Source organism: Corapipo altera, unplaced genomic scaffold (genome assembly GCF_003945725.1).
Source record: "Corapipo altera isolate COAL_440 unplaced genomic scaffold, ASM394572v1 110, whole genome shotgun sequence".
Classification (NCBI taxonomy): Eukaryota; Metazoa; Chordata; class Aves; order Passeriformes; family Pipridae; genus Corapipo; species Corapipo altera.
In genome coordinates, this window is record NW_020884960.1 from 2,106,327 (window position 1) to 2,119,858 (window position 13,532).

The 13,532-nt window shown below is 50.4% G+C and overlaps 1 long non-coding RNA gene across 3 annotated transcripts; it reads right to left on the reverse strand.

The window, feature by feature from the left end:
• Positions 1–223: 223 nt before the first annotated feature.
• LOC113956973 lies at positions 224–10,225 on the reverse strand. 3 transcript variants are annotated; one of them, XR_003531021.1, is made up of 5 exons: positions 9,101–10,225; positions 7,884–8,135; positions 1,397–1,626; positions 854–908; positions 224–637 (listed from the first exon to the last, which is right to left on the reverse strand). It is a non-coding gene; the product is annotated as an uncharacterized LOC113956973 (long non-coding RNA). The 3 variants fall into 3 exon arrangements; XR_003531020.1 differs by having other exon boundaries at positions 7,884–10,225; XR_003531022.1 differs by having other exon boundaries at positions 7,874–10,225.
• Between the last annotated feature and the right edge of the window lie 3,307 nt (positions 10,226–13,532).

Sequence of the window (13,532 nt, forward strand, 5' to 3'; positions counted from 1 at the left end):
GTGAAGCACTCAATATTGAAGAATCCACTTAGCACCAAGCAAATGACAAAACACTGACATTTTGACCCTAGAAGAAACAGAAAACTAATCCCAGATTGAAATGAAATCACTAAAGGGGATACTGTGTCAGAATTCAGGTTATGGCACCTCCATGTTACTCTGGTGTTGTAGGGCTCTGCTTTCAGGAACCTGAACCTGTTTTTCTCTGAGCCCTGCACTCATGTGGTCCTCTCCTTCCTGCTTTCCTCACAGCTTTACCAAGTTCCCCTTGATTCCTGGTGGTTCCTCTCCCACTGGTACCTCCAATCCTCACTGAAGCTCCCAGAGTAAATATAGGAATAACAAATGCACCTTTTGCTTGTGATTTCTGTGGGTTTACTGTTTAAGCATTTATTCTATGTAATGTCTCTTAGTTTGGGTTGCACTTAGAAGCCTTGGTGATAAGATAAAAAAATCTTTATGTGGGAATTTTCTAAGTTCAGAGAAACCCAAACACTGACAGGCTGAGAGAAGCATGGGGTGGCTTGGCTGGAGGCCTCCATGCTTGGTTCCTATTCTGCTTTCTTTCTTTACCATCATCCAGCATCTCTCTCCTCACTGCCTCTTCTCTTGTTCCTGCCTCACTTCCCGTTCATCCCTTTCTGTAGGGTGCGCATGTGTCCTTATATAATAAGGAATAAAGACGCTCCTCGTAAGATGATGAACAAAGAGAGTTTATTTCAAAATCGGCGTTGGTTTTATCCCTTAAACCCATGTGACTTCTTTGACCAATACGGTTGTTTATGTCGGCGCATGCTCTTTTGGGCTTCTCTGCCCCGCCACGTACCCTGTGCCTTGGACACGCCTCCTACACCTTTCCTTTCTGGTTTTCCGGTTTTCCAATTACCAGTTTTGGCCTGAGCTGACAGCTTAGGGAAGAAAAGAAAAGGTGAATGTTAGCCTTGTTCTTGAATCAAAACACGGTTTTCTAAAGTTCTAAAGGCAGACAAAGGCAATTTCCTTAGAAATCTAGATCCTTCCTCCTCACTGCAATACCCCTTGGAAGTGCTGGCTCCCAGTGCCCTCCATAGCCACCGAGTTCCCCCTGCCCATCACTGGCTCCTGCTCCCTCTGCTTCCCCCAGCAAATCCCTGGCCCTGGGAGCCTCAGCTGCAGGAGCTGAGCTCAGCGCTTGCTGCACTGCAAGACCCAGGACCTGCAGCCATCAGCCCTTTCTGGACCACAATGGTTGGGAACTGCAGATATCCAGAAATCCCAGCATCCTGAGGGCCTTCCTCTTCTCACTCTGTGTGTCCCATTCCCTTCCCCAGGCCCCTCCCCAGACCCAAGCACTGGATCTCCTCTCCATGGAAGGAGGAACCACCTCTTTCTCCTCACCGTCGCCTTCTCTTCTTACCTTTGTTCCTGAAGCATCGAGTTGGAAGCCCAGTGGTACATCAGTAGCAGAGACTGTTTTAAGATACCAAGTCACACAGGCCATGGCACGTGAGGGTAGAAGCATGCAGGAGTCTTTTGTGAAGTCTGGCAAAAGCTGGGATAAATACCTCCTGCATCTGAAGAGCCAGGCAAGTTCTGCAAGGTGTGGTTGCTCTGACATGCTCAAGAACTTGTTTGATATAGCCTGACCTGTAAGAAAGAGCAAGAAAGGTTACTCTGCTGTGCCTTGGATGGACTTTCCACCCTCAGCACCAAGCTGAGACTGGAGAAAGACACTAACTTGGGCAGTGGGACATGTGAGGGTAAAACACCTACTTTGCTAAAGATCTGTAATTTTTCTGATACTTTCAATGGGTGCAGTTGGTCTTCATTGTTTATTTCAGCATGAGCCTAAAAAATCCACATGTACACTAAAATAGTTTGAATATTTGTCTGTCAGTGCATTTTCTTTTGGAGTAGATGCAGGTGATTATGCTAACACTAATTAAGCTGTGGAATCATTAACATTGTGATGTGATAGATTATCCAGTCTTTGGCACTTCTAAATCAAGCAGTTTTTACCTTGAACTCCGTGGGGCTAAGGAAAGCCATGGAGAAACTCTAGAACTCTATAACCCATCAGTGCTGAAGGCAAGAGGGGGAAGGACTGAAGAGGGGACATCCAAGGAAGATCCAGGCAGCACCCCATTGCCCCTGCACTGTGCAATGGGAGCTGCAGGCTGTGCCAGTTTCAGCGGAGATTTGGTGGTGCCCAGCCTGGATCACCAGCCCCACAGGCAGAGCAGATGCCACTAAGACATTATAAGGCACCTCACTAACACTCATTAAGGTATATCCAACTCCTGTGAGGTATTGCTAATGGGCAGCAACAGAGGTGGGGGTGCACCAGTGGACACCACGCCAGAGTCCAGCCCTGAATGCCTCCAGCTCTCCCAGCCTGTCTCCATAGCAGAGGTGCTTCAGCCCTCAGGGCATCTCTGTGGTCCTTCCTCCTCTTTTTGCAGTCCCAGGAGCCTGCCCAGAGCCTGTCCAGCCATCCCTCATCCACCGTGTGCCACTATTACAGCAAGGGAGAGCAGTGCAGATGGCATGAGGAAAACAGCAACATACACAATCTGGCCAGGGAAAGCTGATAGGAAGCAGAGTCCTTGGGAGGGCTGAGCAGAGCAGCAGGTGGAGGTCCCTGCACCAGCCGTGTTGGGGGATGAGAGAGAATGGTCTCCAGCTAGGAAATGCCCTAGGGCACACTTATGACATTTGTTCTTTGATCCCCAGCCCCTCCAAAGTCTGGCTGTGTGAAGCTTGTTGTGTTATAGCCAAGACACTTCCTGCTGTAGCATCTACAGTCTGTAAAAATGAGGCTGTAATGGGGGATTGGGAGCCCCCGACTTGGTGGGTGGCATAGCCAAGTCACTTCCCCCATCTGTGCATTGGTGTGTCCACCAGTAAAACAACAGGAGACACAACTCTACCTCCCTTTCAAATGGATGGAAAACACCATCCCTGAGCTGTGCAAACATTGCATGTTCAGGACATATCCTATAGGGAAAAACACAGGAGCCTTTCACTTCTCGGGACTGTTTCCCAAAGCAGGTGCTGAGTGTGTCTGGGGAAGCAGCCTGGGCAGCGGTCACATTCCCAGCTGGAATACTGGGAACAGAGCAGTGCAGCACTCTCATCATAAAACTGTAGTCTACTCAGAGAAGGCTAAAAAACCTGGCAGGAAATTACAGGCATTACATGAGCAGACATGCAATTTGGAATACAGCCATATTTGAGCAGCTATCAAAGCTGTCAGAAAACAGGGAAGAGTTAAATGTAAGATTGAATGAGAGTCCAGACAGAGAGAAAAAACAGAGGGAAATGGGAGAGACTCTGAGTGCCAGATGTCGGTTGTCAGAGTCGGTTCCCATGTGATGGGAAATACAATGACATGTCCAAATGGAGACTGTAAGCAAGGTAGGAAGGTCCAGTTTGCAGCCAAGAGGTGCCAGGCTGAGGGCTGGCTGTGCCCACTTGTTCCCCTGACACTTGGCCACATTTTTAGTGATACTTGTTAATTTTTTTCCTGTTAATCCTTGTCTCATTCCATGGATGGGGAGGACTCCCCCGGTGAGAAACCAAGGAGAGGGAGCTGCCCTTTGTCTGAAGGAGCAGCAGGAATGCATGGAGCTCTGCCCTGGGATGGATAATGAGCCAGTCAAGAGTATCCTGGTTGGAAGGCAAATTGATGTGCTCCTGGTGCTCAGGTGATGTACTCCTGAATGTCTGCTATAGACTTCCATATCAGGAACTACAGTTTTCTTCAGACACCCAGAAGAAGGCTCCTGTTTGCAGGGCATGGTCCTCATAGAGGACCTTAATGCCTGTGATACCGTCTGGAGGGACAGCACAGCAGGGCACAGGCAATCTGGGAGGTTTCTGGAACACTCTGGCAAGAATTTCCTATTGTGGGTGACAAAGATCCAAAGAGGGAAGGCACCGATAGACCTGTAAACATGTTGAGGAATGTGAAGGATGAGGGCAGCCTTGGCTGAAGAGAACATGGCATGGTGGAGGTTAGAGTCCTGAGGGAAGGGAGCAGAGAAAAAGGCCAGATCACAAACCTGGACTCAGGAGAGCAGACTTTGGCCTCTTGAGGGATCTGCTCGGAAGAGTCCACAGGATGCAGTCCTAGCTCTCTAGGTGTCCAGGAAACATGATTCAGGATCAGCTACTCCACTCCCCTCTGACAAACAGGGGTAATGCTGGGGCCTGTAGAACTGGCTCTGAGCCAAAGCTGACATAAGATGAACTCTTCAACCTAATATTATATCTAGCCTAGTATTGTATTTAGCCATATATCTGCTTATTAACCAAGATGCTATATAATCCTTAGTAATGCCTTAAGAATATACATTTATGCTTGTTAGCACAGCATGTTATCATTAATTAGTAAGGCCTGTATGTGTTACAAATATTTCTTTTCTTTGCAGCCAAGGTCGCAAAAAATGATAGGGCCTCACGTAGTCGTAGCTGGTTCATATTTGAGATATCAATGTAGCCGTAAGTTCTGTATTTAGTGACTAGTCAAGGTCATAGGGCATTTGACAGTAGATGGCCCTCAGTCTCCCTCTGCGCCCTGGCCAGGCCTAAGGGGAATACCAATAGAGGAAGAAAGCCAGGTTGTTTTTCTGCACCAATTGAATGACGTCAGCTGGTTTGTTTAATACTATATAAGCTGGACCCTCTCACAGCAAAGATGGAGGCTTCACCTGTGGGTGGACACACTGCATAGGATTTCCCAGTTACTGGGAAGAGGTTCTCCAGACCTTCGCTGTGACCAGGTCCTTCCAGCTGAAGTGTGATCTGGATGATGACAATTACTTAATGTAACTGGTGAGGTATCTCTCTCTTAATCACTGTAAGTCTTTGTAGGAATGATTAGATGCATTGCTAAGTGTATCCTTTCATAAGTCACTGCTTCTTTTGTAATTCTTTACTGTCTTGCACTATAGTAAACTTTTGCACTTAAAGTTGGTGTCTGTGTTTCTTCAATCCATCCTCGTTACTGGGGGAGGGAGGGGGCAAAACAGATTGGCAAAACAGCAAGTAACCAAGTAAAAGTAGCAGGGGCTTGAACAAGGCACTCCTGACAAAACCCAGGCATAAAGAGGAGGTGTAGAAGCAGGTGGAAGCAGGGAGGACAATGCACGGGGAATCCAAAGATGCTGTCTGGGTGTGTTGAAAGGGGTCGGGAAAGCCAAAGTCCACCTAGAGCTGAGTCTGGCAGGGAACAAGAAAGGCAACAAGAAAGGCTTCTACAGGTACACCAGCAGCTACAAAGGAGATGGAGGGACTGAAGCATCTTTCATATGAGGAAAGGCTGAGAGAGCTGCGACTGCTCAACCTGGAACAGAGCAGACTTGTGAGGGATCTTATTAATGGATATAAATAACTGAAGCTGGGTGTGAAGGGGATAGATCCAGGCTCTTTCCAGTGGTGCCCAGCACCAGGAGAAAAGGCAACAAGACACAACTGAAATACAGAAAATCCTTCCTAAACAGTAGAAAGAGCTGTTTTACTGTGAGGTTGTTGAACACGGGAGTGGGTTGTTCAGAGGGGCTGCAGAATCTTCATCACTGGAGCTACTCAAAGCCCATCTGAAGATGGCCCTTATCAACCTGCTCCCCTTGACCATGCTTTGGGAGGGGTTTGAATTATGGAATCACAGAATCATTTAGGTTGGAAAAGCCCTTTAAGACCATCAAATCCAACCATTAACCCAACACCTTGTTCGTCACTAAACCATATGCCCGCATACCACATCCACATGCTTTTTGAACACTACCAGAGGCGGTGATTCCCTGGGCATCCTCTTCCTATGCCTGACCACTGTTTCTGTGGTGAATTTTTTCCTGCTGAAGACAGCTCCAGCACTGCTTTCTAACCTCAGCAACTCTGTGGATCTTTGTTTGGTCAAGTAATTTATCTAACATCACCAGATACGTAAAGAAAGGGCTGTGGATCCTCTGTGATACAGGAAGAGGCCCCACTCCTCTGGTGGTCTTCCAACCTCTTCAGCTCTGCCTATACATGGCTGTGGTGTGCAGGATCCCAACTCCAGCCTCCCCTGGAGAGATGGATGCATGTCCTGCCACCAGCACAGACTCTGGTCCTGCTATGCTGGGAACACAGGCAGCAGGTTGTGTCATTCCAGCTGGGACACTCCTCCTGCCACACTGGAGCCTCCCTGCAACATGGCTCTGATTCCCTCCCCACACACATGCAGTGGCAGGCTCATTGCAAGGTTTTAGGCTGCTGTCCACTGAGCAACTCAGGAATTGTTTTCTTTTTCTCTTCCTGCTCCAAGGCCCATTTTTCAGGACTGGAAATACCCCGAAAACACCCCAGTAAGGTTCTAGAGGTATGGAGGGAGCCCAGCTCAGATATATCGTGTCAGTAACTTGTATTAAATTAAACCAGAGAAAGGATCGATCTGAATCATGAGCACAGCCAGAGGTGTGGAAGGGAGAGGAGTGTTCTCAGAAAGGCAGGTCAACTGAGAAACAAGGGCAAGTGCAAGCAAGGAGGAAAAGGGGCTCTGATGCCGCTGAAGTGCAGGGACTGCCTGACTGGAGCAGAGGTCAGTCCTGAACAGCTGTTCTGGGCTTCAGGGAGAGGGTCAGGAGTGACTCTGGCCCTCATCAGAGAAGTGGGTTAATGCTGTATTGACACAGCAAAGACAGCGTGGATGGAAGAGAACAAAAACCACAGAGTCAAGCCTGGCCAGATGTGCCAGACCTCTAGGTTGGGAGAAGAGGAAATGTAGAGGTAATTAAGGCCTATAAAAAAGCATCCAAAAAATCCAGATCCATCTTAAGTGAGGGCAAAGGGGGTTAACTGCAGTCATTAAGGGGAATACTCATGAGAAAACCAGGGAACTTTGGCCTGTTTTGATCTCCTTTCTGCTCATACCAGAGTTTAAATCATCAAGCGTGAATAGGATCTGCTTCCCTGCCATCCCTGGGCACTACAGCCTTGTGCCAAGGTCAGCAGTAGAGAGAGCTGGGCTACATAAGGGGAAACTGAGGTATGGCAAGGGGGTGGTACAAACATGGGTCATTCTCCACCTCCTGTGAACAAGCCTGCCCATGAGGTCATGGTGTTCAGGGGTTGGTAGAAGCAGCTCCCTTACACTTGTTCTCCTTCTCTCTCAAAATAAAGAGGATGACAGGGGGACTGGACCAGCCCAGTGCTGTCTCCTACCACATCTTTGGGATGATTTATGATGATCCTTCCCTGCAGAGCCTTGCACCCTGCCAGGGTCCCTTCTGCATAGTCAAGGGCCACCGTGCTGTAGCTTCTCCCAGCTTACGGCAGGGGAGGTCTCACACTGCTGTTGTCTTGTGCATGATGGTTGGGAGACATGAGTAAAAACAGTATCCAGCTGTGACACCAGAGAGCAAGGAACCAGAACATTCAACCACGGTAATCACAACCTTACAGAGTTTGCTGGGCTGCTGCTTTTCCAGTTGGCTCGCTCCAAAGGCACGGCCTTGAGGCTGCACCCCTAAGCATGTGTGCAAGCAGGCCCATAACCCCTCCTGATGCCAGGAGGATCATGCCCTCCTCTCACCCAAGTGCACTCATTTGGGCTGGCTTTCAGGGCTCCCCTGTTGTGACATGACGGGGAAATATTCACAGCAGCACTCAGGGCCAGCAGCCTCTCATGTGTTACCCCAGACACAGCCCAGCAAACCCAGACTGTGGGTATGGGTGTTATGCCCCAGGTGACCTCCCCGTCCCAGGTGGCTTTCAGTGACATCCTGAGAAGAGGCAGCCAGCTGGGCTGGTTCAGTCAAGGACACCCCAGCAACTGCCACCCATCAAGACTGTCAGGGCAGAAGGTGAGGGTGATCTCCTGGCACCCTGAGGAGAGCACTTTCATGCTCACCTGAGCTCACCTGGCCAAACCATCCACTTTTCCAGCCAGAGGACATGGCTCGTGGTGCTTCCAGCTTTGAAGGATTCCCAAGTCAAAGTCCAGGCTCTCAAAAACAGAAGTTATTTTGAACTGAGTAGTCTTCGGACTTTTTAAATTCCTCTTCTCATTTCTAAGAATGCAATTTTCAATCACCTCAGAAGTTCAAGAGCACAAGCACTGGAGTGGCTTCTCCTAAGGAAAAGCCCTCAAGATGAAGTTGTGTTCTCCATTCCTGGGGAAAAACAACAGACATCATCTGCTGGAGATGTGGCTTTTGCTCCTCCTCGTCTGGAGTTTAATCTGCATTCACAACCAAGGTCACCTCACCCAGCACTGGGTTTGAAAGGTGACATGGTGACAAACCCCCTCTCCTGTGCAAGGCCAACAGCAGCTGAGCTGGTGCCACCAAGGCCCCTGCTCAGCTGCATTCCAAGAGCTGACCAAAGCAGTCCAGCAGATCAAGTTGGAAGACTAACTCCTTCAGTCCATATCCCATAAATCTAAATAAGGGATCACAGTTTGTTTGCCAATTCCTTACACTGTGGATGATTGTGAATCACTCACCAGTTCAAGTGTAGGTTTTGATGCGCAAGAGGAGCATGTGCTGTTGACAGAAACAGCTCCAATGTGAAAATCAACAACCAACAGCCTAGAATTGATGGGGTTTGCATCCTTGGGGCTCTCAAGCTCAGCAGGAAACATTGAAGGGAACAATCCCCTATATAAGGGCTGCACAATTTGAGGTGCACTAAGAACAATAATCCACATGCAAGGAAACTACTATCCTAACCCCAGGTGATGAAGTGGCCACCAAGTGACCTTGCTGTAGGGTGAGGTCGGTGGTCCCACACAGGGGACAACGACCTCAGGGAACAGGATGACAATGCTCAGAGACCACTTGAGCTCTGCAGAGCAGCTGAGTGATGCAAATGCCATCCCCTCTGCCTGAAACAGGTGGTAGAGAGGAAGGAAGAACCATCTGGTTTGCCTTTTTTTGTTGAATTATCTCCTAAATAAGAAGCTAAGTAAAAGAGAAGACTGGGATTTTCATTTTACAGTGAAATAAGGTACATTTTGCAAGTTGCACAAAATCAAACTGACAAGAACTGCTCATTGAGAGTGTCGGATTAGTGAGGTGATGTGCATTAAAGTGCTTGGAAGCATGAATTGCTCTGAAGAGCTCCGTGTTGCTCTTACTCCGTCTGCTTTCCCCAGCAGCAGGGTTGCCATTTGCAGCTGTGTTTGTGCTTGTCCGCTGGTGACTGATTCCTGTGCTGCTCATGCCTCCAGAGGAAACCTAAAGACGCATGCAGATTTTCCCCACCAGTAACATGGGGTGCCCACAGCTTCCTCTGGAGCACCTGGTGATGGGCAGTGGCCGTCACGTCACTGGCCTCTCCAGACCAGGTACCAAATTTGTGCTGGGACTTTGGGGGAGCTCCATTAGTGCTTCTTTCCCAGCAGAACCCACAGCAGTTTGCTCCCATGGGGTGAGCAGCCTGGCGAGTAGCTGGCAGCTTCCTCCTCCCCTCCTCAAGGGGTGCTGTTACCCACTCACTGCTCCGGGCACAGGGGAGCTGGTGTTCCCATTGGAAAGGAGCCTCTGAAAAAGGCAGCAGGGCTAAAACAAGGCTCCATTTTCCTGTTCCCAGTCTGCTCTCCAGAGCCCTTCTGTGCCCCATGCCTGGGTGTCTGGCAGGCAATTTACACCACATATGCATGAACATGCAGAGAACCGCTAGCACCGCAGCCTTGCTGGATCTGTGCAGGGAAAACTTCCTCTGGAAACACCAGGGCTCCCCCCAGCCTGCCCTCTTTCCCAGGAGGGGTGTGCAGGGACACAGGGTTTGCTCTGTGCTCCAGGCTCATCACCCCAGCATGGCTCATCCCCAGGCAGTGCTTCCAGCTCTGGGCAGTGGCAGGTTCAGGACTCTCCAGCCCCTGGAAGGCACCTGGTGAGAGTCCACGCAGAGAGGAAACTGAGGCAGGAGTGAAGTAACTTGGCCAAGGGGTTCCTTGAGCCTCATATCAGTGTTCAAAAAGTGCATGGATGTGGCAGCTGGGGACATCGGTTAGTGATGGGTTTGGCAGCACTGGGTTAATAGTTGGACTAGACCTTAGAGGCCTTTTCCAACTTTAATGATTCCATGATTTTATGGTTTTTTTTCTTCCTTTCTGGCCCAGCTCCACCAAAACACAATGCCTGGTACTCAGCATTAGCCACACGCACTGCAGCAGAGCTGGCAGCGTGGGGAGCACCACTCTGTCCACCTCAGCATTGCCTCAGCGCTGTCCTTCCTGACAGATGAGGGGAAAGGAATCCCTGGGAGCCCTGGAAGAGAGAAGGGAGAAAATATGGAAGGGAGAAAATATGATAAGCAAATCCCCGTCATTAAAATGTGAGGTTTGCTTCAGTTTCCTTCTCTCTCAATCTGGAGGGATTAGCATCAGCCAGACAAGAGACCTGTCAAGGCACTTAAAGCAGTGCTGCTTAGCCTGACCTCCAGCTGACTTCCAGTCAGGATGATTTCTGAGAGACCAGCATCTCCCTGCAGTACCCTCTGAAAATATAACAAAAAAGGAGGGTAAGGGAGGAAGCTGCTCTGGAAGCTTTTCTTACACAAAGAATGGCTCTCCATCAGCAACACTGCTGGGCCCTGACAGCCATGTCCCCAGCTCACCTGGGAGCACTGCCAGCACAGCCACATTTCCACAGATCCTCAGAGACTGCCAGGCTTCCAGCACACACAGAGCATGGCCCAGTGTGGTCCCTGCCCCAGCATCCTCCCAGGACACATGCCACAGGGCAGCCATGCTCTCCCTGGGGTGCAGATGTGGAGATGGAGCAAAATGCAACCTTGAGCCCTGGGAATGTGCTGTTTGGACTCTCAGAAAAACACGGGTTTTTTCTCAGCTAGTACAGGGGCTCTTTTCCCAGGGATGCTGCTCTTGGCTACCAGGGCTCTCAGCAGCCTTTCCAGCCTGCCTCTGCCATGGCACGGGAGGAATTATTTCGGGTTAAAGTCAAGCTCTTCACCAAGCTCCAGTAACACAGAATCATAGAATCCCAGAATGGTTTTGGGTTGGAAAGGACCTTGAAGCTCATCTTGTTCCTCGCCCTGCCATGGGCAGGGACTCCTTCCACTAACCCAGGTTGCTCCAAGCCCTGTCCAACCTGGCCTTGAACACTTCCAGGCATGGGGCAGCCACAGCTTCTCTGGGCAACCTGTGCCAGGGCCTCCCCACCCTCACAGGGAAGAATTTCTCCCTAACATCCAATCTAACCCTGCCCTCTGTCAGTGGGAAGCCATTCTCTCTTGTCCTATCAAGGAGCTCCAGCAGGGATCAGGAGGCTGCAAGGACCACTGTAGGATGGCAGCGCTGTCACTCCACTGGATCACAGACACTTGCTACAGTGTCTGTCCGGGCAGGGCTGGGGCTGGGAGTCCCACAGGGATCAGGGTGATCAGCCACGGTGGAAAGCAAGGACAGCCTCAGGTGTACAGGGGAAGACAGGAGATGTAAGTGATGCCCCTATTAAGCCCAGCTCTGCTGCTGCTTCTCTGGAACCCCAGCTGGTGCTGTCCCAGCACAACAGCACCGTACTGGGAGGCCACATACCTGTAGGCCCCATGTCCCCATGCACAGGGCACAGAGGGCTGCTGTGGCTTTTCTGTGTAAGTTAAATGTGTCAGGATAGGGGGCCAAAGGCTCCTTTTCTGTTTCTCTACCTTGCAGCTGCTGATGTGAAGAGCAGCAGCATCGCTGCAACAGTGGATGGTGTGCAGAGCTCTGCCAGGAAGGGGCATAGCTCAGTTGTACCAGGGCAGGTGGGAGGGAGGGGGACACTGGGAACCATGAGCATGGACAGAGGCGCAGAGGTCTAAGAATGGGGGGAAGAGGTTGATGTCAGTGGCTGCCCATGGCTGTGCCCCTCCAGCACTCCCTCCCTCCAGCTGCACCATGAGGATAACACCCAGGCTGGGAGTTCTTGCCCATACCAAAGCAAGGCCTGCAATCCTTGCTCTCAGCTGTGGAGCCATCCAAATACCCACTGGGAAATAAATGTTAGTCCAACTGTTCAGAGCCTCTGAGCCCCTTTTGGGCTGTCTCTGCCCACTCTCAGTGCTGAAGGCTGCCAGGAGCAAAGGCAGCCTTGTGCATGCTGTGGCACAGGTGCAACCTGTTCTTTCCTTCCTCCTCTCCTTTCTTTCAGCATTCATCCTTCCTAGTGTCCTGCAGCCCTAAACAGCTGTATAAGACTTCCACTGCAGACAATATTCATACAAACCACATCTGGCCCCCTCGCACCAGCCTGTGCATGGCACTCGGGGCAGGCTCTGGGCTTCTCCAGAAGCTTCCAGAGATTTCCTGGCTTTCGCTGACCTGTCCCATTGCTGCAATGAAGGCAAGACTCATTGTCCCTGTGTGCTGGTTTAAAAGTTAACCAGCAGGGGAAACCAACCCAACTCAAAAGAGAGATTACAAGTCAGAATAACAATTTAATAAAATCATACAATAAGTACGACCACACAGACAAGCAACTGGCCCTAACCCACAAAGCCCAAATGTACAGCCCAGCACCCGGGGGCACAAACAAAGCGGTGCTCCCTGCCCTCCCCCCTTCCCCCGAGTCCAAAGCAAAAGGGAGAGGAGAAAAACCTGCCGGTGGGAGAGCTGCTGCAGTCCGGCCAAGAGTGGTGATTTGCAGTCCAGTCGAGGGTGGTGGTCTCAGTCTGGCTGAGAGCGGTGAGCTGCAGTCCTCCTCTGGATCCCATGAGTGGTGGAAAGGTTCCAAAACTCCAGGTTTATATATTCTCCAGTTCAGGCAGGAATGTTCAGTCCCTCCCCCAGAGCGGGGAATTCCATAAAGGGATGCTCAGTCCTTTCCTCAGAGTGGGGAATTCCAAAAAAGGGCATGAGGACAGGAACATCCCCCCACCTTACAGGCCTCTACTGACAACAGTTTCTGGGAAATGGCATGGAAGGCTATAGAATACACAGTTTTGGGCTACACCCATCCAGTGATGAATCGGTCCCAGCTGTTCTAACTAGGACACCCTGTTTTACAGGGAAGGAGCCATAGGGTTATGTTTTAAGTAAGGCCTGAGATCATGGGTGCCTCTTGATCTGGGTCCTCAAACTGCAACTGGCTGAAGTCTCCCTCCCTGCCTCATCTTCAATGTCAGATAAACCTGGCACACACCAACTGCAATTGTACCTGGCCAAAGCAAAGCAGTGACTGTGGCTACTCAGATCTGTCATCCAGAGCCCATCGCCACAGGGACTGGGACCTCTGAGGGCCATGCTAAATGCTGAGAGCTAAGGAGAAAGTTCAGGCAGGAAGATCAATAAATTGTCTCGGTAGGAGAAGCTGCCTCAGCAGACAGGAGAAGGTGGTTGGCCACATCATTTGGGCCCTGCACAAAAAGAAAGTCATTGAACATGCCCAGAGAAGGGAATGGAGTTGGGGAAGGGTCTAGAGCACAAGTCTGATGAAGAGCAGCTGAGGGAGCTGGGGGTCTCAGCCTGGAGAAAAGGAGGCTCAGGGAGTTTGGTGGATGTTGGGCTCTTCTCCCTCGTAACAAGTGACAAGATGAGAGGAAACGGCCTCAGGTTGTACCAGAGG